Below are 26,931 nucleotides of genomic sequence, written 5' to 3'. Positions count from 1 at the left end.
CCTTTTTGTGTGGTTTAACCCCAGTGAGCAGCCAAGTGCCACAGAACTGCTCCCTCAGTCCCCCGACCTCCCCCTGCACTGACAGGGGAAGGAGAATCAAGAAAAGGCAAAACCTGTGGGTTGAGATAAGAAAAATGTAATAACTGAAACAAAGTAAAGTATGAAAATAATAATAAGTGTAGTAACTGTAATAATAACTGTATTGAAAAGGGAGACAAAAGAAAGAGAGAGAAGAATAAAACCCCAGAGGAAAAACTGATGCTCAGCATGATTGCTCACACACACTGCCCAGTGCCCCACACCCCAAGCAGTGATCTGCCCCTCCTGCACAACCCCTCCTCATGTATCCACTGGGAATGATGTTCTGTGGTGTGGAATATCCCTTTGGAATGTCCAGGTCGGCTGTCCTGGCCCTGCTCCCTCCCAGCTTCTTGTGCACCTGGCAGAGCACAGGAAGCTGGAAAGTCCTTGATTAGGGTAAGCACAACCAAATCATCAGTGTGTGATCAACGTTGTTCTCTCATGGAATCCAAACCACAACCCTGCACCAGCTACTAGGAAGAAAATTAACTCTATCTCAGCATTAATCTGTAGTTAATCTATAGGAAGATTAACTCTATCTACTAGGAAGAACAGCCAAGACAAGGCTGGTGTCCACCCCTTGTTCCACACCATTTACACCATGTCAGATCCCACACTTTCCAATACATTCCACCATCACCTTTCCTATCATTTGATATAAACCCACAGATCTCATTGCTTAGTCTATGAAAGTCTGTTGAGTTCATTTAGTCCAGGATTTTAGGCTCCATCTGTCAAAATACTCTTTCAGGGCAGGAAAAATGCTGTCTACTGTGGGATTGTTGCCTGTTGCAGCCAGTTCTTGTTCCATCACCACTGTGTTTGTCTGGTCTCCTCCAAGCTCATTGTTCATTTCTCTCAGTGATTTTCACTGTAATACCCCTGACACGGCAAAGAGTCGCCACAGCAGTGAGAATGCAGTGTTAGAGAGTTACCACCGTAATACACCTGAATTCCTTGGCTGTTCTCACCCAAAATCCAGTCCCTTCGAGGCACACACTGGATTTCCCATCTTTCCCTCCTTACCCACCAAGTGCATCCGTGTCCTTGAGCAACGTGAATCCCACGGGTGCACTTCCCTTTGCCTGAAGCAGGAATAACCCAGACTGTCTTCTCAGCATGTTTTTAATGTGCACTACAGGAACTTTATCCCTTTCCATGGCACGTAAAAACTTGGACTGGACAGGGTCAGCCTGATTGGCACATCCCCCGGTGCTGAGTGACCAGGGGGCCTTTGCTAAATGTGCATCCCAATGTTGGCAGGTCCCAGCACCCACTGCATCATTCCATCTTTCCTGGTGCATGGCAGGTGTGGTGGTTTTAGCACCATCAGGAAATTAAAATTCACATAAGTCACTCCCTTTCTCACGCCCCTTCCGGTGAGGGAGGGACAAAAAATGAGAGACTCTGGGTGGAGATAACAATTCACTAAAAGCACAGAGCAATGGAATAAGACACGCACAGTCACAACAGCAATATCAGCAGCAAAAGTATCCAGAAAGAGAAGGTGTTTCACTCCCAAAAGGGGGTCACCATGAGGCACACAGACAAGATGTTGGGTGCTCCCCGAGTGACGTGTCCGCGCGGCACCCCCGGACAAAGGCAGTGCGGTGGGGGAGCTCCCAAGGGTAACGTGTCCAACCCCTCAGCCCGACAACAAGGAGAACCAAGGACAAGCCAAGCCCCGGGAGCTGGGTCATCCCGGCCGTGTGGCGCAGCCGCTCCCTGGGCTCAGTCCCGTGCTGGCTCCTCTCTTCTCCTCCCAACCCAAGGGTTGAGGGGGCTGAGGCTGCCCCCCAACCGCCCCGTCCTGCTCAGAGCTGTGGTTCAGCACCACGGCCCGTCGTGGTTTCCCCTTTCAGCACCAAAGGTCCATCGTCCCAATCCGGGGAAAACATGAGGGGGAGCAGCGGGGCAGAGGACGGGGAGCACAGGAGTGATGCTGACAGTCCCTGCCCTGCAGAGAGCGGGGCAGGATGGAGCAGTTGCGGTGCAGAGCCCCGGTTTTTCCTGCTGGAAGCACAACCCTAGGGATGGCATGGATGGTACAGGATAAATAACTTGGTGACACCCACAAAGCGCTAAACTGCCCCCTCTGCTCCCTAACCAGGACACTGTGGTGACTGACCGTAGCAATGGGAATGTCTGATGGTTGCCATGGTAACCGACCATAGCAATGGGAATGTCTGATGGTTGCCATGGTAACCAACCGTAGCAATGGGAATACATGATAGTTGCCATGGTAGCTGACTGTGGCAAAGAAGAATGTGTGATGGTTTGCATGGTAATTGTCGGTAACAATGGGAATGTATGGTGGTTGCCATGGTAACAGACTGTAACAATGGGAATGTATGATGGTTGCCATGGTAATTGACCGTAGCAATGGGAGTGGATGATAATTTGCCATTGTAACTGACTGTAGCAGTTGGAAGTAGAATAGTTGCCATGGTAACCAACTGTAGCAATGGGAATGTTTGATGGTTGCCATGGTAACCGACCATAGAAATGGGAAGTCTGATGGTTGCCGTGGTAACTGACCGTAGCAATGAGAATGTATGATGGTTTCCATGGTAACTGACTGTAGGAGTGGAATGTATGATGGTTGCCATGGTTACTGACTGTAGGAGTGGAATGTATGATGGTTGCCATGGTAACTGACAATAGCAATGGGAATGTCTGATGGTTGCCATGGTAACTGACCATAGCGACAGGAATGTCTGGTGGTTGCCATAGTAACCGACCATAGCAATGGGAATGTATGATAGTTGCCATGGTAACTGACCATAGCAATGAGAATGTATGCTGGTTGCCATGGTAACTGACCATAGTAATGAGAATGTATGCTGGTTGCCATGGTAACTGACCATAGCAATGAGAATGTATGCTGGTTGCCATGGTAACTGACCGTAGCAATGAGAATGTATGCTGGTTGCCATGGTAACTGACCGTTGCAATGAGAATGTATGCTGGTTGCCATGGTAATTGACCGTAGCAGTGGGAAGTATGACAGTTGCTATGGTAACCGACCGTAGTTACGGCAATGACTTATGGTTTCCGTAGCAGTGGAAATGGTGGGAAACCATCACGTATGGTGACCGTAGCAATGGCAATGTGTGATGGTTGCCATGGTAACTGACCGTAGGAGTGGGAACTATGATAGTTGCCATGGTAAATGACCGTAGTGATGGAAATGTATGATGGTTGCCATGGTAACTGACTGTAGCAACAGGAATGTGTGATAGTTTGCATGGTAACTGACCATAGCAATGAATATCTATGCTGTTTGCCATGGCAACTGACTGTAGGAATGGCACTGTATGGGGGTTGCCATGGTAACCAACCATAGCACCGGGAATGTATGATGGTTGCCATGGTAACTGTTTGTAGCAATGGCAATGTGTGATGGTTGCCATGGTAACTGACCGCGGCAGTGAGAATGTATGCTGGTTCCCATGGTAACTTACCATAGCAATGAGAATGTCTGATGGTTGCCATGGTAACTGACCATTGCAATGGGAGTGTATGATGGTTGCCATGGTAACAGACCCTAGCAATCTCTCCTAGTTGCAAGAACCGGGACCAGTTTATCACTGGGTGGCTACAACCAAAACTGTGTATTCTACACCCTCTGTGGCATTTCTGATGGACTCTTAACAATGGATCTGTTGCAGCAGCTGCCCAGGGACCACCTGACACCTCAGTCTACCAGCTGGCTGGGAAAGAACTGTGCAAGGAGTGTTCCTTTGTCTTCACACGCAGGACTCAGCTGGGAGAACTCCCCTCGGGGAGGCATTAGCACCTTCACCCCCAGCCTGAGGGGTCATCTCTGCCAATGGGCCGCCTTGGACTGGCAGAACAGGCAGCTGCACACCCAGACCATCACACGCTCCAAAAATACCCCGGGACTCACAGAGTTAAATCATCCATTGGGAAACTCCCCGCCCTGGGGGAGGTGCTGCACATCCCCACCTGAACCTGAGCACATTTACTCTTGGGCTCTGGGGACTTCTGCTACCACTCGTGGGATGGAGAGGAGGACCAGAACTCCAACAGGACTGGGATTGGCACTCTCCACAGGACTGCCATCATTACCTCAACACAACTGCCACCATCATCTGCACCAACAGCTTTCCCTTGTCCTTTGCACCCTGGGGGGCCACGTGGTGCTCAGCACTGTTCTGTTCTTGTCCCAGGGTGCTGGCTTATACAGCTATTTGTGTGGGTTAGAACCAGTTTTCTCTGTATCATTGTATTTCTTGTCATCTTCTCAGTAAATTGTGAGTCTGACTTGTAATCCCTCGGGTGGGTTCATTTCTCCCTCCGGTTTACTTTTAACCCAACACACGATGGGAACATACGATGGTTGCCATGGTAACTGACCGTGGCAAGGGGGCTCAGTGCCGTTGCCCACGGCTTCCACTTCTGCAAATTGGCTTCATTCACCTTCTCCTTCAGCAGCCTCAGCCACTCGTCGTGGGGGGCCCCACACAGCAGCTTCCCAGCTCCGTGAGGTTCTGCAGCAGCCCAGGGTTCCTTTGGCCCCCCAAGGTCCTGCAGTGTCCCAATGGCCCCTCGATTTCGTGAGGCTCCACAGTGTCCCAGGGTCTCCTTGCTTCCATGAGTTTCCCCAGTGTCCCAGGTTTCCTTTGATTCCACGAGACCCAGAGGTGAAGCAGTGGTCCCTTCATTCCACGAGGTTTTGCAGTGTCCCGAGGGCTCCTTTCTGCTGTCAGGTTCTGCAGAGTCTCAGGTTCCTCTGTTTTCAGGAGTTTCTGCAGTGTCCCGATGTCCTAGTTAGGACAGCTGAGACCAGTTCATCACTGGATGGGTGTAACCCAAAATTGTGTATTCTATAGCCTTCCATGCCATTTCCCAGAAACTGTTATCAATAGAGCATTTACACCATCTGCACATAGAGCCTGACTCCTCAGGCTATAAACTAGGCATTAAGAGGCCTGCAAGATAGGAATATGTTCCTGTCCTCACACCTTTTTATGGAATACCCCACTCTGAGGGAAGGACTGAGCATTCCTGCCTGAACTGGAGAATATATAAACTTGGAGTTTTGGAACCTTTTTTACCACTCGTGGGATCCAGAGGAAGACTGCAGCTCACCACTCTCAACCAGACTGAGACCACCACCCTCAACTGGACTGCAATCCCCACTTTTGACCAGACTGCACCAGCACTCTCACCAACAGGTTTTCCCCTCACCTTTTCCTTTGGACTCAGGGGGCCCAAAGAACACCACTCTGTTCATGCCCCAGGGTGCTGGGTTATATATTTGGGTTTTGTGGGTTAAAACCAATTGTTTGTCTGTATAATTGTACTTATTGTATTATTTTATTAAATTGTTATTCTGACTTATAATCTCTCTTTTGAGTTGAGTTCATTTCCTATTTATTCTTGCTTTGGTTTTCTCCTTTCATATGCTCTAGTTTTATGGGAGAAATTTGCTTGAACCATGCATCACCACAGAATTCCAACATTTCACCGAGGGGAATATCTGGAGGAATATAAGAGTTGTCACCCTTTTTGCCACATCCCCTATCTGGATTTTTGCCCCTCATGGGCACTGGCCTTTTGTGCCCCTTGGACATTTTCCTTTTGCTTTCCCCCAGTTCCCACATTTACTCACTGGTGAGATTCCTCAGTCTTTCCCTGTGGACTCCTTTCCAGATTATGACATTTCCTTACCCTTTCTTCCCCTCTCGCCTGTCTCTGGACAGTCTCAGGAACCCGATGAACTGTCCCATTCTGGCCACAAATGAAGGGAGTAGATCACCAAAGCTTCAAAGCAGGGGCTTCCCTATCCCTTGCAGCTGCTGGGTTCTCTTGTTCCTCAGCAAACTATACAGATGCTTCAAAATGGGGGTCAAAGGTTGCTTCAAAATGGGGTCAAAGGCTGCATAAACTGTAACTTTCTACTCTACTGCTAAACCAATTAGGACTGTAGTACAACTTTTGCAAGAACAGTCTTATTATTACTTATACCAGGCAGGAAGTTTCCAACACAGGATGAATTGTCTTTGTTAGTCTCTTCTTTATCTTGTGGTTGCTTCACATGTCCTTGGAGGGCTCTAAATTCTGGATTCCATGTGTCCAGATTTTAGTTCCCCCAGGATTTCTTCATTGAAGCTTCTCATGGTTAGTTTGAAACTTAAAGTTTCAGTGATCTCATGATCAAACTCTGACAGTAACTGTCTGTGAAAACAAGCTTGGCACCAAACTGACTGAAGTGGGAAATTTCTTGATCGAGGTGTTTGTTCCCTCTGGAGCCTCCTTTTGCTACGAGGGGATTTCTCTGATGGTCCCCTGTTGGCTTCCATTATCCCAGGAGTCCCTGGCTCATCTCTGTGAGACATCAGCTGTGCTCCAGTGTGGCTGTTCCATCTCAGAGTCACCTCAGAGGGGCCCTCACGGGTACCTTGTCCCTCTAAGTTTTTCATGTTATCCCACAGATTTCCCAGAACAAGCCTGATCTTGTGCCCCTCCCCCATCATGTCCAGTGTAGAGCCCTGGGACACTGTGGAACCTCATGGAACCAAGGGGCCACTGTGACACCACAGGGCTTCATGGAACCCAAGGGACCCTGGGACACTGTGGGGGCTGATGGAACCAAAGGGACCCTGGGACACTGTGGGGGCTCATGGAACCCAAGGGACCCTGGGACACTGTCAGGAGCCTCGTGGTGCCCAGGACTGAGGAATCCCGTGGGTGCAGGTGGCTCAGGGAGCAGCTGCAGTTGGAGCTGTGGGATGAGCTCTGGGTGAGGGGCCTCAGACCAAAGGCCGTGAGCTGCTGACCCTGGAGACACAGCAGGAGCCCAGGACTCAGCAGGAAGAACGTTTTATGTGCTTGGAGTGTGAGGGAATAAAACCTCGTGGAGTTTTTTAGGGGGTCCCTCCTTGAGGCACCAGCTCAGGCTGTTTTTGTGTTTCTTCACAAGAAATAAATTGTTTTATTGTTTCTAAGACATGAGACTCTGCCATGGGAAACCTGGAGTGGAAGCAGTGAGGAAACCTGGTCTGACTGTGAGAGTGGAGGGTGTGGGGAGTCACGGGGGACCCGTCGGGTCACTGGAGCTGCTGCTGCTGGGAAGGGGCCTGAGTGTCAGCAGTGCCAGTCTGGGCTGGTGGGAGAGTGACTGCCAGGGAGTCTTGGGAATGGTGAGCCTGGGAAGTTCCCTTAAGAGTGTGAGGGGGATCTCGTGTGCAGAGACCCCCAGGAGCCCCCTGAGCTGCTCTGCTCAAGGCAAGGATGCAGAGAAGGCAGAGTTACTGAACACCTTTGCACTGACAAGACCTCAGGGATCTCTGGCCCGGGAGACCAGGCTATAGGAATGTTGGAAGGAAGACCTTGCCTTGCTCAAGGAAGATTGGGTCAGCGAACACCTCCAAAAACTCTACACCCACAAGTCTGTGGGACACTTGATGACCTCCTGTCACCAAGGGGACTCTGTGACACTGTGGGACCTTGTGGTTATCAGTGTCTTCTGTAGGAGGCGTGTCTGGATGCACAGGGGATGTGCCAGGGCGATGGGCCCGAGGGGACATGCGCAGTCACATATAACTCTATTGGCTGAAGAAGTCACATGGTACACAGGGATTTAAGAGTGGGAATTTTGAATAAACTTTCTCTTTGTCTCACCACCGCACGAAGAGCGTCATTTATTCCTTGTTGTGCAAGGGGCCCATGCCATATCTTCCAAACATGTGCAACTACAGAGAGGCAAAACAGTGGAGCCTGAGTGTGTTGATCCAAACTATTCCCATCTCACCTGAAGATGTCCCTGCTAACAGAGGTCCTGTGTGTTCCCTCTGCTCTCTGGGCACTTGCATCCTTTGAGAGCTGCCCATCACTGTGGTAGCCAAGAGCACAGGGCAGGGGATCCCCTGGAGGGGGAGCAGAGACATCTTTCCTAGATCACCTTGTTCAGAGCCCCATCCAACCTGGCCTTGAATGTTTGCAGGGATGGGGCATCCACCACCTCCCTGCAAATGTGTTCCTGTGTTTCAGCATTCTCACTAGAAAATAGTTCTTCTTTATCTCTAGTCTGAACTTGCACTTTTTTAGTTTAACTCCCTCACCCCCTGTCCTATTGTGACAGGCCCTACTGAACCCTTTGCCTCTAAAAAGCTGCCTTGAAGTACTGGAAGGCCCCAAGGAGGTCTCCCCACAGGCTTTTCTTCTGCAGGCTGAAGAGCCCCCACTCTCTCAGCCTGTCTCCATGCGAGAGGTGCTGCAGCCCTGGGATCCCCTTGGTGGCCTCCTCTGGAAGTGCCCCAAGAGGTGCGTGTCTTTGCTGTGCTGAGGAGCCCATGGAGCTGAAGGAGATGCCAGGGCTGGCAGGGGAATCCCCCCAAGCCATTGCCATTGCGGGTGGGTGCGTTGCAGACAGCCAGAGGAGCCCAGAGCTGGAGGTAGCACTGCAGGGGGGTCTCAGCTGAGCGGAGCAGAGGGGCAGAACCCCCCTGCCCTGCTGCCCACGCTGTGGGATGAGCCCAGGACACGGGGGCTGTGGGCTGTGAGCTCCCATTGCTGGCTCCCATTCTGCTTTTCATCCCCCACTATCCCCATGGCCTTGGATGCAGGGCTGCTCTCCATCCCTTCAGCCCCGAGCCTGGCCCTTGACATCTGGGGGCATTTGACACCCACTGGCTCCTTTGATCCCCTTTCCCATCCCTCCCAGAGCCCAGGGAAGGACTGAGGGGCCTTGGTTGATTGTCCCTGACCCTCCCCTGCCCCGACACCAAGCTGTGCTCCTTGGGGACGGTGCTTGGACAGCCCCAGTCAGACCCTGTTTCCCGCTGTGCCCCCAAACCACCGGGTGCCCCAGGGGACGTGGGAACACACATGGACACGGGAAGGCACCCGTGGAGGTGGGAACACACACACCCAGACAGACACAGAGCATTTGTTTTGCTGCAGGGGTTTATTGATTCTTGTAGGGAAATTGCCAGGGCACCCAGGGGATCAGGGGGGTCCTCCAGGGATGATCATCTCCTCATGCCGCTGGAGGGGGCCAGGACAGGGGTGTCACCACCACTTCCAGTCCTGAAAGACAGAGCCCCAAACGTCACCCCCGGTGTCCACAGGGACATGGGAGGGGCGTTGTCCCCACCCCGTCTGTCTGCAGGGAGCTGGGGCAGGAGAAGGGAATTGGATGCTGAGATCCATGTGGCCCCCAGAGCCCCTGAGCCCGGGATGCTCTGACACCTCCCCGAGCCCCTCCCTGCCCTCCCGGTGAGCCTGGGGGTCTGCAGAGCCCCCAGTGCAAGGCCAGGCTTGGGGGCAGCTCTGTCCAGCTGCCCCGGGACACGGAGCAGGGACAGCCCCCTGCGTGTCCCTCTGCTGTCCCCAAGCTCTGCCCACTGCAGAGGGCTCAGGGACCCCCCCAGGGCCCTGCCAGGCTCCTTTGTGGGGCTGAGGAGCCTCCCATATTTCTCACCTGGACATGCAGAGAGGCAGCCGAGCGTCACTGGCGCATCAGCTCCACCTGGTCAGCCACGGGGGGCTGGGGACAAAGGCAGGGTTAGAGACACACTGGGCTGGTTCTGGGACGAACTGGACTGGACTGGGACAAACTGGGCAGAACTGGGACACACTGGGATGTACTGGGGCACACTGGGCAGGACTGGGACACACTGGGATTCTGGGGAGGGTGGTGGCCATGAGAGGGGAGGGTCTGTGCCCAGCAGAACTTGGGGTACCCACCTCAGACCTCTTCACTCGACCGATATCCATGCCTCCCTGGAGAGAGAGCATGAGGTGTCACTGGTCACTGGGGTGTTCCCAGGCCCAGGAGGGATGGGGGGACTACATTTCCCCCCATTTCCCACACTGGGGACATCTCAACTCCAGGACTTACCCCAACACATCCACCTCCTCCTTGTCCCGAGATTGGCTGGGGAAGGAGAGCAAAGGTTTAAGCAGGATTGGCCCCTGTGGGGCTGGGGGAGAGACACGGGTGTCCCCAGACCCCCCAGCCCATGGTTGGCCCCTGGTCTGAGGGGGAAAATCCCTTCTGCTCCCCCCAGCCCCACTGCACCCAGTTTCCCCCGGGATCCCTGTTCCTGCAGGGCCCAGGGTGGGGATGGAGACAAGGAGAGCCAGGGGAATTCAGGGCCTGCAGGAGGGTGGGGGGAGGAGGAGGGGACCCAAAGAGGGTGAAGTGGGGGGAATTGGGGATCCCAGAGGATGGGCATTGGGGTGTGGAAGGGATGGGACTGTGGGGGATGCAGGTGAGGAGGAAGGGATTGCAGTGGAGGGGACCCAGGGAATGAAGCAGGGCAGGGGTGGGGGCAGGAGAAATGGGGAAGGGGAGAAAACTGGAAGGGACTGGGAGGGTCTTTGGGACTGAGGTGTCAAGGAAGGGGATTTCTGGACACAAGTGTCATGGGCAATGGGAAAGGGAAAGGATTAGAGGAGAAAGAAGGGAAGAAATGGTGTGGGAATGATGGCCTGTGTGTGTGTGGTGGGGTGGACTGGGGTGTGTGGGAATAGAGTGGGGGCCCTGAGGAAGGGGCCTCCCCAGTGCACACTGGGGTGGACTGGGGAGAACTGGGATGGCCTGGAGGGTGGTGACCACCAGAGGGGAGGGTCTGGGCCCAGCACAAGCCCTGGTACCCACCGGGCCGCCGATGACGCCTCCCTGTAGAGAGACAAGGAGACGTCACTGGTCACTGGGGTGTCCCCAGTGCCAGGAAGGGATGGGGGGCCCAAAGTGCCCCCCACTTCCCACACTGGGTGCCCCTCAACTCCCAGACTTACCTCCCCACATTGGACGCTGTCGACCTCAATGGGCTGCAGGAGGAGAGCAAAGGCTTGGTTAGGGTTGGCCTTGTGGGGCTGGGGGGGACACGGGTGTCCCCACCCCCTCCAGCCCCGGCTGCCCCCCGGGCTGAGCGGGGCTCTTTGGGATTGCGGCTCCCAGGCAAGTTGGGGACACCAGTGCAGGGGGAAAGGCAAGGCATTGAGGGCAAAGCCTGGAGGAAAGGCCCTGGGAAGGGGCCATGGCAGGGCATTTCCCAGTTGGTGCCAGTTCAGCCTGGCCAGGCGTTGTCCCACTTGAGCCCAGGGTGGAGCTTGGGCCTGTTTGTCCTCCTTGGACTCCAGTGGGGCTTGGCCCAGTTCCACCCAGTTTGGGTTGGGCCTTTGCCTTGGCTGGGAAAGAGAGGAGATGGTGGGGAGATGCCCCAGGGGACCAAGAGGATGGGATGGGGAGGCCCAAAAAGGTGGGATTTGGGGTCAGAAAGAGCAGGAAGCGTTGGGACTGTGCCAGGACGGAGCCGGGTGCAAGCATCCCGTGAGGAAGCGGAGCTGCAGCAGCAGGAGTTGAATTGTGGGAAGGGGAAGGAGAGAGGGAATTGTGGCCAGAAGAAAGTGGCCTGGCCCGGGGCTGGGGGTGCTGGGGAGTGCTGGGGAGCCCCTGGATTGGGAAGGGGCCCATCCCTGAGCCCATGGCCGGGTCATGGGGGCCTCACCTTGGCATCTGCCGGGGGGCTCATCAGGATGGTGAAGAGCAGGGCCACGCTGAGCACAGCGACCTTCATCTTCCTCTGGGCCTGGGCAGCGCTGGCTGAGGCTGCACAAGGGCAGGAGCACATTTATCCCTGCCGGGACTCCTCCCTGCCCCCTCCCCGAGAGCCCCCGGGGCAAAGCCCGGCTGGGCACAGCCCCCAGCCCTGGCCACAAGCCCAGCCCTGGCACAGAGTCCATCCCGCCTGCGGCACCCATCCAGCCACCTTCCCCGGCATCCCTCCAGCTTCCTGCACGGGGCAGCTGCCCTGGAAGGGTCCAGGCCCCTGGGGGTGCCAAGGGGGTGGGCAGGGAGCTGAAAGCAGCTGCATACCCTGTGGGGACAATCCCACACAACACAATCCATCCTCCAACATCCCTCAAAGCCTGATCCCCCCATGTCCTCCTGCCCATCCCTTCCCAGAGCTTTCCCTCTGGGCCACCCCAGAGCTCAGCCCAGTCCCACACCCGGCATGTCTGAGCACAATTGTCCCTGTTCCCACTCCAGTCCCTGTGCTGAACACAGGGCTGGCACTGACCCCCTTCTTGGGGCACCAGGAGCCCGGGATCAGGGAAACAGGGAGCTGGGAGATAAAGGGGCTGACGGGCAATGGGCACAGGCGGGTGACTGGGATCTCCAGTCTGGGCAGGCCCTGGGGAGCACTGGGCAATGCTGGCCCTGGCCCACAAGGGCTGGGCCCAGGGAAGTGCTGGGGTGGTGGCAGTGCCCGGCTCCAGCCCATTTGCGGGCACTGCAGCCCCCAAGTGGTGCAGGCCCAGCCACGGCCTCCCCGAGCAGAGCCCAGAGGGGCAGATGCCCTTTGCTGGCCCTGCCCCTGTCCCAGCTGGGCACACCGTGTCCTCCCGCATCAGCCGGGCCCCGCTCTGCTGAGCTGGCCCAGGCAGGGGGGGCCAGGCACTGGCAGCCCAGCAGGGCTCTGGCTCCACACTGGGCTGGCCCTGGCACACAGCTGCCCCAGTGCCCCTGTCCCCAGGGATGGCCCTGCCCTGCCCTGGGCCCAGCGCTGGCCCTCAGCAGGATGGCACCTTCCCGCCCCACTCTCCCTCCCTCCCCACCCGCCTCACAGGCCCCTCTGGGCTGGGACCCCCGTGGGCACAGATCAAGGACAGCCACTGAGCGGGGGCTCCCGGCACCTGCCACAGCCTCAATTCTCCACTCACCTTTGGCCACAGTTCCGCAACACCTTCCATCCTTACGGGCCCCTGGCCAGACACAAGAGACCATTGTGGGGCAGCTGGGAAAACATCTCAGCTGAATGACTTGACTATTTGCCTTGCATTTTCCCCAGGAGCCGGCAGTGACCTGGAAGATTTTCCTTTTGCACTTTTCTGCTTCGTGCCTCGTTTGTTGGATAATTGAGGAACGTTGACTGAGGAGGGGCCCAGGGGAGGTGAAGCCGCTCAGGGGGGGCATTTACAGCCCCTGCAACCCAAGGGGATGTGATTGCCTCCACCACAGGGAATTCCATCTCATCCTGGGCACCTCCTGCACCGGGAGCTTGCAAGATCTTTCTCCAAGCCATTCCTGTCCTTCCCTCTCTGCAGGAGACACCTCCAGAGGCTGAGGACTGCTGCCCCCTTCCCAATCCCACTGTCCTTATCCCCAGCAAGGAATCCCCAGCTGGACTCCACACCCTCCAGTTCCTCACTCTTGGCCCCAGTATCTGGCATCTTCCTTAATGATGGAGGCCAAGGGATGGAGGGCACCCTGAGCCCATGACACTGAGCTGAGCGGGGCAGGTGACACACCTGAGGGATGGGATGGCATCCAGGGGGACCTGGACAGGCCAGAGAAATGGTCCCAGAGTGTGGAGAGAGAGATAAGGCTAAAGGTTAACACAGAATAGGAATTAGAGAGGAAAACCAGCTGCTGCTTCCCGGACAGCAAAGAGACTCCAGCTGCTGCTTCCCAGCTGGGATAAGGTCACGATGCCCCACAAAGCTCCCCAGGCACCCAGAAACAATTGTAACACTTCTCAGTAGAAACCCTCAAACTTCTCCAAAACCTTAAAAATAGCATAAGAGATAGTTGAAAATGGGGAAAGAATTGTGGGAGATTTCCATTGAAACTCCTGGGATCAATGGAGGGGTTGAACGTGCCTTCCTCCCCCTCAGGGACGCCTGTGCTGGGTGGGAAGTGTCAGTTCTGCGTGTTAGTCACTGCTTGGAAGGACTAGAGCTGGCTTTTGCTTCCTAATGTAGTTGTGGATTGGTTTGGTGTAGAGGTTGTGCTTTGCTTTGCTTTAACAACAATTTTGAGATTGTTTGAAGTGTGTTTTTGCAGCCAGACCCTGTCCCTGACCACCACGAACCTTTAGCCTGTGCCAATTTGTATTAATAAAGAGTGTTATTCCTCAGACTGTTGGAGGGAGTCCTTTATAAAGGTGCTGCCAGTTTTGTTCATGCTGGAGTAACTGGTAAAAATATCCACTGAGGGGTTTTCCTTTGGCTGTGACGTGTCAGTCCCCAAAAAGGGCACTGGAATTCCCCCCAGCTGGTGGATCTGTTTGGTGGAGGGTTCCTGGGTGGAATATGGGACAGACTAGATGGGACTGACAGGGTTTTGTTTTTCCCTGGGGCACCAGCAGACAAACAAATCCCCAAGAGTCGGGTGAATTCCCCTTCCCCCGTTTGCCGGCACACACGGGAATCTGCTGAGGTTGGACAAGACCAAGGTGGTGCAGCCGGGTCAGGGCAACTCCGGGATCGGTGCAGGCTGGGGGAGGAAGGGATGGAAGTCCCTGCTGGGAGAGGGCTCTGGGGGTGCTGGTGGGTGACAAATGGGACACGAGCCAGCCCGGAAACCCCCCCTGTGCGGGGCTCATCCCGGGGCAGGGGAGGAGGGGAATGTGCCCCTCTGCTGCCCTCAGGTGAGACCCCACCTGCAGTGCTGCCTCCAGCTCAGGGGGCCCAGATCAGGAGGAATGGACCTGTTGGAGTGGATCCAGAGGAGGCCACAAAGATGCTCTGAGGGCTGGAGCCCCTCTGCTCTGGGGACAGGCTGGGACAATTGGGACTGTTCATCCTGGAGAAGAGAAGGAACCAGAGCGGCCTTAGAACCCCTTCCAGTGCCTCGAGGGGCTCCCAGAGAGCTGCAGAGGGATTTTGGCCAAGGAGCTGAAGGGATGGGAGAAGGGGGAATGGCTTCCCACTGACAGAGGGCAGGCTTAGGGGGATATTGGGAAGAAAGTTTTCCCTGTGAGGGGGAAGGCCCTGGTACAGGTTACCCTGAGAAGCTGTGGCTGCCCCATCCCTGGAAGTGTCCAAGGCCAGGATGGACGGGGCTTGGAGTAACCTGGGTTAGTGGAAGGTGTCCCTGCCCATGGCAGGGGGTGGCACGGGATGAGCTTTAAGGTCCCTTCCCACCCAACCCAGTGCATGATTCCAGGATTCTGTGCTGAGACAAGTCCCTGTTGTGGGCAGTGACTGTAAACCAGTCCATTATCCCAGTCAAAACCAGGACAACAGGACAGACACCTCCTGCTGAGTCTGGTGTCCTCCTCGTGCAGCTACTGAGGGACTCTGGGAAGCTGAGGGCACCAGGAAATTGGGACGGGAGACGTAAATGTGGGGAGAACTGGGCCCCTTTTTCTCCTCCCCTTTCCCTCTGGGAGTCACCACAACACCTCCCTGCGGGTCATGGCCTGAGGAGAACGGCCAGGCCCCAAATCCATTTGGAACCAGAGGGTGGGAAAAATCCCACAGCAGGGATTGCAGGAACAAGAGGAATTTCCCCAGGTGCTGCCAGCCCTGCTCGGGAGAAGGAAGGAGACAGTCCAGGGGGGATCAGCTGCACCTCAGGCACCCTGGTCACATCTCTCGTCCATCTCTCTCTCAAACACCAAACTGGAGACAATTCCCTCTTCCAGTGAGCTGCTGATGCCACAATTTGGATGGTCCAGAGTGGGATCATTGGTGTTGAGGGGCTGTAAATGCCTCCTCCTTGAGCGGCTTCACCTCCCCTGGGCCCCTCCTCAGTCAACGTTCCTCAATTATCCAACAAACGAGGCACGAAGCAGAAAAGGGCAAAAGGAAAATCTTCCAGGTCACTGCCGGCTCCTGGGGAAAATGCAAGGCAAATAGTCAAGTCATTCAGCTGAGATGTTTTCCCAGCTGCCCCACAATGGTCTCTTGTGTGTGGTCAGGGGCCCGTAAGGATGGAAGGTGTTGTGGAAACGTGGCCAAAGGTGAGTGGAGAATTGAGGCTGTGGCAGGTGCCGGGAGCCCCCACTCAGTGGCTGTCCTTGATCTGTGCCCACGGGGGTCCCAGCCCAGAGGGGCCTGTGAGGCGGGTGGGGAGGGAGGGAGAGTGGGGCGGGAAGGTGCCATCCTGCTGAGGGCCAGCGCTGGGCCCAGGGCAGGGCAGGGCCATCCCTGGGGACAGGGGCACTGGGGCAGCTGTGTGCCAGGGCCAGCCCAGTGTGGAGCCAGAGCCCTGCTGGGCTGCCAGTCCCTGGCCCCCCCTGCCTGGGCCAGCTCAGCAGAGCGGGGCCCGGCTGATGCAGGAGGACACGGTGTGCCCAGCTGGGACAGGGGCAGGGCCAGCAAAGGGCATCTGCCCCTCTGGGCTCTGCTCGGGGAGGCCGTGGCTGGGCCTGCACCACTTGGGGGCTGCAGTGCCCGCAAATGGGCTGGAGCCGGGCACTGCCACCACCCCAGCACTTCCCTGGGCCCAGCCCTTGTGTGCCAGGGCCAGCATTGCCCAGTGCTCCCCAGTGCCTGCCCAGACTGGAGATCCCAGTCACCCACCTGTGCCCATTGCCCGTCAGCCCCTTTATCTCCCAGTTCCCTGTTTCCCTGATCCCAGGGTCCTGGTGCCCCAAGAAGGGGGGCAGTGCCAGCTCTGCGTTCAGCCAAGGGGCTGAGTGGGAACAGGGACAATTGTGCTCAGACATGCCGGGTTTGGGGCTGGGCTGAGCTCTGGGGTGTCCCAGAGGGGAAGCTCTGGAAGGGATGGGCAGGAGGACATGGGGGGATCAGGCTTTGGGGGATGTTGGAGGATGGATTGTGTTGTGTGGGATTGTCCCCACAGGGTATGCAGCTGCTTTCAGCTCCCTGCCCACCCCCTTGACACCCCCAGGGCCCTGGGCCCTTCCAGGGGCAGCTGCCCCGTGCAGGAAGCTGGAGGGATGCCGGGGAAGGTGGCTGGATGGGTGCCGCAGGCGGGATGGACTCTGTGCCAGGGCTGGGCTTGTGGCCAGGGCTGGGGGCTGTGCCCAGCCGGGCTTTGCCCCGGGGGCTCTCGGGGAGGGGGCAGGGAGGAGTCCCGGCAGAGATAAATGTGCTCCTGCCCTTGTGCAGCCTCAGCCAGCGCTGCCCAGGCCCAGAGGAAGATGAAGGTCGCTGTGCTCAGCGTGGCCCTGCTCTTCACCATCCTGATGAGCCCCCCGGCAGATGCCAAGGTGAGGCCCCCATGAACCGGCCATGGGCTCAGGGATGGGCCCCTTCCCAATCCAGGGGCTCCTCCAGCACTCCTCAGAACCCCCAGCCCCGGGCCAGGCCACTTTCTTCTGGCCACAATTCCCTCTCTCCTTCCCCTTCCCACAATTCAACTTCTGCTGCTGCAGCTCCGCTTCCTCACGGGATGCTTGCACCCGGCTCCGTCCTGGCACAGTCCCAACGCTTCCTGCTCTTTCTGACCCCAAATCCCACCTTTTTGGGACTCCCCATCCCATCCTCTTGGTCCCCTTGGGCATCTCCCCACCATCTCCTCTCTTTCCCAGCCAAGGCAAAGGCCCCACCCAAACTGGGTGGAACTGGGCCAAGCCCCACTGGAGTCCAAGGAGGACAAACAGGCCCAAGCTCCACCCTGGGCTCAAGTGGGACAAGGCCTGGCCAGGCTGAACTGGCACCAACTGGGAAATGCCCTGCCATGGCCCCTTCCCAGGGCCTTTCCTCCAGGCTTTGCCCTCAATGCCTTGCCTTTCCCCCTGCACTGGTGTCCCCAGCTTGCCTGGGAGCCGCAATCCCAAAGAGCCCCGCTCAGCCCGGGGGGCAGCCGGGGCTGGAGGGGGTGGGGACACCCGTGTGCCCCCCAGCCCCACAAGGCCAACCCCAACCAAGCCTTTGCTCTCCTCCTGCAGCCCTTTCAGGCCAGCGGCGATGCCTGCGGGGGGGTAAGTCCGGGAGTTGGGGGCACCCAGTGTGGGAAATGGGGGGCACTTTGGGCCCCCCATCCCTTCCTGGCCCTGGGGACACCCCAGTGACCAGTGATGTCTCCTTGTCTCTCTACAGGGAGCCGTGATAAGCGTGAGTACCAGGGCTTGTGCTGGGCCCAGACCCTCCCCTCTGGTGGCCACCACCCTCCAGGCCATCCCAGTGCTCCCCAGTCCACCCCAGTGTGCACTGGGGAGGCCCTTCCTCAGGGCCCCCACTCTATTCCCACACACCCCAGTCCACCCCACCACACACACTGGGCATCATTCCCACACCATTTCTTCCCCTCTTTCTCCTCTAATCCTTTCCCTTTCCCATTGCCCATGACACTCGTGTCCAGAAATCCCCTTCCTTGACCCCTCAGTCCCAAAGACCCTCCCAATCCTGTCCAGTTTTCTCCCCTTCCCCATTTCTCCTGCCCCCACCCCTGCCCTGCTTCATTCCCTGGGTCCCCTCCACTGCAATCCCTTCCTCCTCACCCGCATCCCCCACAGTCCCATCCCTTGCACACCCCAATGCCCATCCTGTGGGATCCCCAATTCCACCCACTTCACCTCTTTGGGTCCCCTCCTCCTTCCCCCCACCCTCCTGCAGGCCCTGAATTCCCCTGGCTCTCCTTGTCTCCATCCCCACCCTGGGCCCTGCAGGAACAGGGATCCCGGGGGAAACTGGGTGCAGTGGGGCTGGGGGGAGCAGAAGGGATTTTCCCCCTCAGACCAGGGGCCAACCATGGGCTGGGGGGTCTGGGGACACCCGTGTCCCTCCCCCAGCCCCACAGGGGCCAATCCTGCTTAAACCTTTGCTCTCCTTCCCCAGCCACTCTGGGGAATAGCAGGAGGTGGATGTGCTGGGGTAAGTCCTGGAGTTGGGATGTCCCCAGTGTGGGAAATGGGGGGAAATGTAGTCCCCCCATCCCTCCTGGGCCTGGGAACACCCCAGTGACCAGTGACACCTCACACTCTCTCTACAGGGAAGCATAAGTTCCAATCGAGTGAAGAGGTCTGAGGTGGGTACCCCGAGTTCTGCTGGGCACAGACCCTCCCCTCTCATGGTCATGACCCTCCCTTGCATCCCAGTGTGCCCCAGTCCACCCCAGTGTGTCCCACTCAAGCCCAGTGTGTCCCAGTCCACCCCAGTGTGCCCCAGTACATCCCAGTGTGTCCCATTTTACCCCAGTGTGTCTCTAACCCTGCCTTTGTCCCCAGCCCCCCATAGTTGACCTGGTGGAGCTGCTGCGTGAGTGACGCTCGGCTGCCTCTCTGCATGTCCAGGTGAGAAATATGGGAGGCTCCTCAGCCCCCCAAAGGAGCCTGGCAGGGCCCTGGGGGGTCCCTGAGCCCTCTGCAGTGGGCAGAGCTTGGGGACAGCAGAGGGACACGCAGGGGGCTGTCCCTGCTCCGTGTCCCGGGGCAGCTGGACAGAGCTGCCCCCAAGCCTGGCCTTGCACTGGGGGCTCTGCAGACCCCCAGGCTCACCGGGAGGGCAGGGAGGGGCTCGGGGAGGTGTCAGAGCATCTCGGCCTGGGGGGCTCTGGGGGCCACATGGATCTCAGCATCCAATTCCCTTCTCCTGCCCCAGCTCCCTGCAGACAGACAGGGTGGGGACAAGGCCCCTCCCATGTCCCTGTGGGCACCGGGGGTGACGTTTGGGGCTCTGTCTTTCAGGACTGGAAGTGGTGGTGACACCCGTGTCCTGGCCCCCTCCAGCGGCATGAGGAGATGATCATCCCTGGAGGACCCCCCTGATCCCCTGGGTGCCCTGGCAATTTCCCTGCAAGAATCAATAAACCCCTGCAGCAAAACAAATGCTCTGTGTCTGTCTGGGTGTGTGTGTTCCCACCTCCACGGGTGCCTTCCCGTGTCCATGTGTGTTCCCACGTCCCCTGGGGCACCCAGTGGTTTGGGGGCACAGCGGGAAACAGAGTCTGACTGGGGCTGTCCAAGCACCGTCCCCAAGGAGCACAGCTTGGTGTTGGGGCAGGGGAGGGTCAGGGACAATCAGCCAAGGCCCCTCAGTCCTTCCCTGGGCTCTGGGAGGGATGGTGTGGGAAATAAAAAATAGGTTTTATTACAAGCAAATGAATTAAACAAATCACTAACGTAGGAGTTTTTCTTTACTAACCTATAAGGCATATCATGGAGTTGTAAGACACCAGATTCAGCCTGGAATCGGTGTCAGGGAAACCTGGGGACGGGAATAGGGAACTGTAAAATGAATATTGGTAAGGAAACCCCTTATACCATATGGCTGGTCCTGGAAGCCGCCGTGCTGCTGGACACTCCACCTCCCAGCACAACACAGCCAACCAGGGGGAGGGGAACACCTCTTCTATGACATAATCAGGGTTGAACCTTAAGAATGTTTAAAAAGCGGGACTTTTGAATTGGAGGTGTGTTCCTGGGAATCCTGCATGCCTAGGACACCCAACATGTGTTGTAATTAATTTTTCCTTTTCGTTTCATTCATTTTGTTTTGCAAACTTTTGCCATTTGTCTAAATTTAATAAATGAGATTTTTCTCACACTACTGCTCACCCTCTGCACTTAATTACTGAAAGACTAAGGTGCTCTAGTCCAAGGCCTGTTCTGGAACAGGGTTTCCTAGAGTCAGTTGTCCCAATCCTTGAAGGTTGGGAAAAGCCAGGAAAGATGTAGGCAAAGAAGACATTCAGTATTCCTGCTTTTTTCCTGTCCTCTGGAACAAGCTCCCCCATCTTGTTGAGAGATGGGCCCACATTTTCCCTGCTTTTCCTTTTGTCACCTACAGACTTAAAGAAGTCCTTCCTGTTGTCTCTGACATCACTGGCCTGATTCAGTTCCATTTGGGCTTTGGCTTTACCAACTTCACCCCTGCATGCCCAGATAACATTTCTGTTTTCTTTCTTTGCATCCACTCTCTGTAAGCTTCCTTTTTGTGTTTGAACAACAAGCTCCTTGTCAAGCCATCCATGCAGGCCTCCTGGAATTTTTGCCTGACTTCCTGCTTTTTAGGATGAAACTCTCTTGAGCTCGATAGAAGTGATCCTTGAATATTAACCAGTTCTTTTGTGTCATGGTGCTTTGCAAGGTGTTGCAAAGGCTGTTAAACCCAACAAGTATGGAAAGGGGGTTTCGATGAGAAGAAAATTAGTAGGATCAAACCCAGGATGAATGGGCTCTGTCTGTAGCACTGTGCCAGATTCAATGAAATTTACCAGTAACACAGTTCCCTGTGGCACAGCTGCTGGGATGTGGAGCACAAGTCCTCACTGCTGTGTTAACTTATGAGCCTTGCAGTCATTCAGCCCCCAAGGACAGCTCCGTTTGTGTTCACAGAGATCCAATGACAGTAAGAATCCCTGCCCAGCCTAGTGTTCAAAGGAGACGACAGTGTAGAGATGGGGGAAATAAACTGGGGGATTTGTTCCCCAGTGTCACGGGTTTACTTGTTCTAAAAAACTGAACAGGAATTTTTTTTCCCCTGCTGCCTGTGGGGGAGGGATGTTGAATGGGGAGGACAGTTTTCTGCCTTGGGTGATTACCTACCCAAAGGAGCTGGCTGGCAGAACTACATTCCAGCCTGACAGCTCTCTCTGGGGCTGGGGGGGGCTCCTGAGGAGGTTTTTTCTCCCCTCCTCTCCTTGGAAAGTGGCACTTCACTTTTTGCCTTAACGGAGGCAAGGGGGGTGTGTGTTGGAAAAAGCTCTGAGGTCGTTTTGCTCTCGACCTGGTCATCTGGCTGCTCTCCGGCCTCGGCTTGCCTGCACACTGCTCTGTCTCCAGCCCCAATCTGCTCAGATTTCATCGGAGAGTTTTGTGCTCATCGACGAAAAAAGGGGAGTCCTGACCACAGCCAGGCACAGACAGCGTGAGTTTAGTGGGAAAGAAACCGCCCTTCTTTCCCCTTTTCCCCTTCCCCTCCTCGGGGGAAAATCTCCATTTTCGGCTTTTGCTGCGATCCGGGGCCCAACAGCGCCCCCTGCTGGCCAACACCGAGCACTGCAGGCCCCGCCCCTTAGAGATCCAACAGCGCCCCCTGCTGGCCAACACCCAGCACTGCAGGCCCCGCCCCTTAGAGATCCAACAGCGCCCCCTGCTGGCCAACACCCAGCACTGCAGGCCCCGCCCCTTAGAGATCCAACAGCGCCCCCTGCTGGCCAACACCCAGCACTGCAGGCCCCGCCCCTCCAGGGATCCAACAGCGCCCCCTGCTGGCCAACACCCAGCACTGCAGGCCCCGCCCCTCTGGGGATCCAACAGCTCCTGTCCTATCAACCGGGATTGGAATTGCGCCAGAGCACAGGGAAGTATCAAACTCTTTCCTTTTTTTGAAGGGGACTTTTTGGGCACAGGATTATTGTTTAGTTGGTTTTGTGTTCTTTTGCTGGTTTTGCCAATACACAAATATCCTTTAATAAAGGGCTGTTATCTCTTCCTTTTTTCCATACTTCCTCGATTGGAGCCTCTTAATTTTGGATTTACAATTGCTGAGAGAGAGGACTTTGGTCTACTTCAGAACTCATCCTCCTTAGCAAAACATTCCAGTCTATTTACACTCAGACAGGAGGGTAGTGGAGTGGTTTCAACAGGCCCCTGGCATCTGGCCAGGGTCAAACCACGACACAAGGGGAACCAGGAGGATGTGGAGACCCCGTCATGGGAGAGTGGAAGGCTCGAACAAAGTTTTAAAAAGCAAAGCCTTGCCAGAGAGTCTGGAGGTGCAGGAAGGACTCCCTGGCTTTCTGAACTCCTTCCCAGGGAAGGGTTTGGGTGCAGCTCAATCCTCTCTTAGCCCTGGACTGTGTTTACTTTAAAGGAATTACAGAGCTCTTAAATCACTTTGTCCCGCAGGTTTTAATGATGGTAAAACAAGAATATTTATATAAAATGAATAATGTACTTTATACGACTGATCAGACAAAAACCCTTAATCAGAACTAATTACTGCACAACAGAAACATTAAAACAATATAAACACTAAAAATCTACTAGTAGAGTCTAATACAGCATGAAGTAGGACAGGGCACTGTAACAAAGCATTTATTGAAGCAGTTCTATTAAAGCTGGCAAACAGAAATAATTATTAAGTAGAGATCTGATGTAACTCACCCAGACCAATGCCTGTGGGGAGAGCTCTTTCTCTCAGCCTTGAGGAGTGACCTTGGAGGGCATCCCCAGTCAAGGGAGGAATCTCCACACACCCCCTAGGGAGGGTTTTGTCAGAAAGAACCCGACTGCATGAGAGGGGACTGGACTTTTTATAGGATAAAGTGATTGAGTGCCAGGCCCACCTTTCCAGGCCAGCTCTCAGCTTATCTGTCAACTCAGACTTCAACCAGCAGGGTGTGTGTTCAACGTTGGACCAATCAGGATGGTTTGAGCAGAGTTAACACTGAGACAACCCCCTGGCTCCAGCAGTTGATCTTGTGTGACAGCTTGATTATGAGCTTGATTGGACCTTGGGTCTGGCCAGGCTGGGACTATCCTGCCACAGTCCACCAGCCAGGGGTCTTCCCAAGGTGGGTCACTGGGAATGTGGGTCACCAAACCTGTTCCCAAGGTGGGTCACTGGGAATGTGGGTCACCAAACCTGTTCCCAATGTGGGTCACTGGGAATGTGGGTCACCAAACCTGTTCCCAAGGTGGGTCACTGGGAATGTGGGTCACCAAACCTGTTCCCAAGATGGATCCCTCTTCCCGCAGTCGAGGTACTCACAGGGCTTCCCTTACTGGTGGGTCCGTTGGTGTCTGGTCAAGTCAGAGCTCTGCCTGAAGCTCTTCCCACACTCCCCACACTTGTAGGGTCTCTCCCCAGTGTGGATGCGCCGGTGAGTAATGAGGGCAGAGTTCTGTTTGAAGCCCTTCCCACAGTCGGTGCAGCAGAAGGGCCTCTCATCCGTATGTGTCTGCTGGTGCTTGAGGAGCTCCGAGCTGCTCCGAGACGTCTTCCCACACTCCTCACACTCGTAGGGCTTCTCCCCCGTGTGCATGAGCTCGTGGGCGACGAGTTGAGAATTGTATGTGAAGTTTTTCTTGCATTCCCCACATTTGTAGGGTTGGGGTCCCCGTTCCCCAGTGTGGATCTGCTGGTGACAGATCAGGCGGGAGCTGACGCTGAAGCCCTTCCTGCATTCCAAGCACTTGTAGGGCCGTTCCCCCGTGTGCGCCCGGCGGTGGGTGAGGAGGTGGGAGCTATAGAGGAAGGTCTTCCCACATTCCTCACACTCGAAGGGCCGTTCCCCTGTGTGGACACGCTGGTGGGCGAGGAGCTTGGAGCTGCTGTTGAAGCTCTTCCCACATTCCAAGCACCTGAAGGGCTTCTCCCTGCTGGGAGGCTGCTCAGGGACCACCAGTTCGCAGCTCCGGCTCACGCTCCGGCTCAAGCTCCAGCCGCCTTCCCGGCACAGGGTGGGTCTTTCCTCCTCAGAGCACCCAGGGCTGGCTTTGGAGCCCCTCCTCCTGAGGGATCTCCGGCCCTTTTCCTCCCCGCTGCCTTCCTGTGCCGTGGAGCCCTTCAAAAGGGCCTCTCCCACCAGGCTCTGCTGGGGGGATTTGTCCTCCGTGCCCTCCGTCCTCAGCTCGGGGCCTGGGGCAGGAAGGAAGGACAGGGAGGGGATTTGCCTCCGGCCCAGAGGGAAGAAGGAGGAGAAGGAAGACAGAGAAAAAGGAGGGTAGAGAAGGAAAAAGGAAAGGAAGAAATATGGAGGGAAAGAGCAAGAAGAAAAAGAAACACAGAGAGGAAGGAAGAAGAAGAAGAAACAAAGAAGAAGAAAGGAAGAAAAAGGAAGGAAGAAGGAAAGATGAAGAAGGCCCAGAACTGGACACAGCACTCCAGGTGTGGCCTCACCAGTGCCAAGTACAGGGGAAGAACCACTGCCCTGGTCCTGCTGGCCACGCTGGTCCTGAGAGAAGGAAGGAGCAAGGAGACAAGGAATGATGAAAAGGAAGGAGAAGACAGAACAAAGAAAAAGGAGAAAGGAGAGAAAGGAAGGAGAAGAAAGAAGGAGAGAAAGGAAAAAACATAAGGAAGAAGGAGAGGGAGGAACAAGGAGCAGGAAGAAGGAAGGAAAAGGAACAAGAAGTGGAAGTAAGAAGCTCAGGGAAAGGATTTGCCTCCGGTCCAGAGGGAAGGCCAAGGACATCCCCCCAAATCCGGCCCCGGCAGGACGGCGGCGGCAGCGGGGTTGTCCTGCAGCCGGGGGCGATGCTGGGCTGGGAGATACAGGACAAGACAGGGCAAAGGGGTACTGACTTCTTCCTCACCTGCCTGGGGGGCCCATGGCATCTTCCTCTTCCTCACAGCCTCCTTCATCTGGCCAAGCTTTGGGAAGGAGAAATCCTGATGGAGGGGAAAAACAAGGGCTGAGCGCATTGGGTTGGGGGTTCCTCCTACCCAAGTCCATCTCTAGAAGTCACTGGGCATCCTGTGTGCATAAAAACCTCCAAAACACCAAGTTTCAGCCCAAAAAGCCCCCCGAAACTCCAAAGTTCAGACCAAAAAAACCCATCCTTGAGTTCCCCCTCTCAAGTCTCTCCACTTTGGGGTTCTGGAGGCCCCTCTTTTTTTGGCTGTTGGGGGTCCCACATGTATTGGGGGCCCCCCTCTCCAGGGTCCCGCCCTCTCTGGGTTGCTGGGGGTCCTGCAGTTCCATGACCCTGGGCCCCCCTGGAGCCCCTTCCCAGTTCTCACAGCTCTCCCCCTTTCTCCCTTGCCTTGACCCTGGGACCACCCTGACCCCCAAATCTCCCTGTCTCCCCACTTCCCCACTCCTGCCTTATCCTGCAGGGTAGTCCTAGAGTGTCCCAGGGACCCACTGAACGCCTCATTCCTGGACATCAGATCCTCCCTGCACCCCCTTATCCAGACTACCACCCCCTGCACCCACTTCCCCAGCTCCAGAACCCCCTGCACCCCCTTTCCCAGCCATCCTGCCTCTCCCAGACTCCCTTTTCCTTTACCCTGCCACTCCCTGGACCCCCATTCCTGCCCATCAGGACCCCCCTGCACCTCCTCTCCAACACTGGCATTCTCACCCCCTTCCTCAGCTCCAGGACCCCCCTGCACCCCCTTTCCCAGCCATCCCACCTCTCCAAGTCCCCACACCCTCCCTTCTCCTTCACCCTGCCACCCCCTCCACCCCCACTCCTGCCTTTCCCACTCCCCAACCCCTCCTTTCCTCAACACCCGGCACCCCTGAACTGCCCTTCCTGCACATCCCGGCTCTCCCCACCCACTGAACCCCCTTTCCCTCACACTGGAGGTCCCTGCACCCTCCTTTCCTGGACACAAGGACCCGAGAGACCCCCTGGGCCTCCTCTCCCAGTCCCTACAGGCCCCCTTTTGCCTTCACTCTGGGACACCCCCAAAGCCCCATTCCTGGCCACAGGAACCCCCTGGCACCCCCTTATTCTGCACTAAGACCCCCCTGCAACCTCCTTTCCCGCCCAGCCCGCCTCTCCCAGCCCCCAGGCCCTGCTTTTCCTTCACGCTGCTACCCCCTGCACCCCCAGGCCTGCCTTTTCCACAACCCACAGGACCCTTTTCTTTGGAACACGGGGGGACCCCCTGAACCCCGGGTTCTGCCCATTCTCCCGACCCCCAGGACCTCCCTTTCCCCCACACCGCCGACCCCTGGGCAGGGGATCTCCCCCGACCCCCCATCCCACCTCTCCAGAGCCCCGCACTCCCCTTTCCTCGGCCCTGGCATCCCCCAAAACCCCCTTCCCCAGCACTCTGCCCCCCGACAGCCCCAACACTCACCCCAAAAAACACTCCCAGGCTTCCCCCTCTCCCACCTCCCCACTTTGGGGGGCGGGAATTGGGGAACTCCCGCCACTGTTGGGGACAATCAAAGAGTTCCCGACGCGTGGCCGGGGCCTTTGTTCGGCCTGCCGGGAATTCCCAACAAACATCCCGGCCCCCATCAGCCGCTGGGGCCCGGGGGTCCCTCCTCTCCAGGGATCGAGCTGTGGGGACACGAAGGGACCCCCACGGGAACCCCTTTGCCGCTCTCCCACCTCCCCTTCTTCCCCTCTCCCACCCTTTGCCCGTCGCCCCCCGCTGCTTTGGCACTGACCCACCCCCTCTCTCGCTCACTTTGGGGCTCCCAGCCCCTCTTCTCCTTCCCCTCTGCCCCTTTGCCATCGGGGCCCCCCAACTCACCTCGAGCTCCCG

At 56.4% G+C, this 26,931-nt stretch overlaps 1 long non-coding RNA gene across 1 annotated transcript; it reads left to right on the top strand.

Annotated features, from left to right (window-relative positions):
- Positions 1-18,747: 18,747 nt before the first annotated feature.
- Positions 18,748-19,619, top strand: LOC127462004 (uncharacterized). The gene is made up of 3 exons (XR_007900276.1): positions 18,748-18,784; positions 18,984-19,049; positions 19,443-19,619. It is a non-coding gene; the product is annotated as an uncharacterized LOC127462004 (long non-coding RNA).
- Positions 19,620-26,931: the final 7,312 nt, after the last annotated feature.

Source organism: Manacus candei, unplaced genomic scaffold (genome assembly GCF_025592945.1).
Source record: "Manacus candei isolate 608988 ecotype Guabito, Panama unplaced genomic scaffold, ASM2559294v1 h1tg000118l, whole genome shotgun sequence".
NCBI classification, from domain to species: domain Eukaryota; kingdom Metazoa; phylum Chordata; class Aves; order Passeriformes; family Pipridae; genus Manacus; species Manacus candei.
The sequence above is the reverse complement of the archived record's forward strand: the minus strand, read 5'-3'. Positions and strand labels throughout refer to the sequence as shown.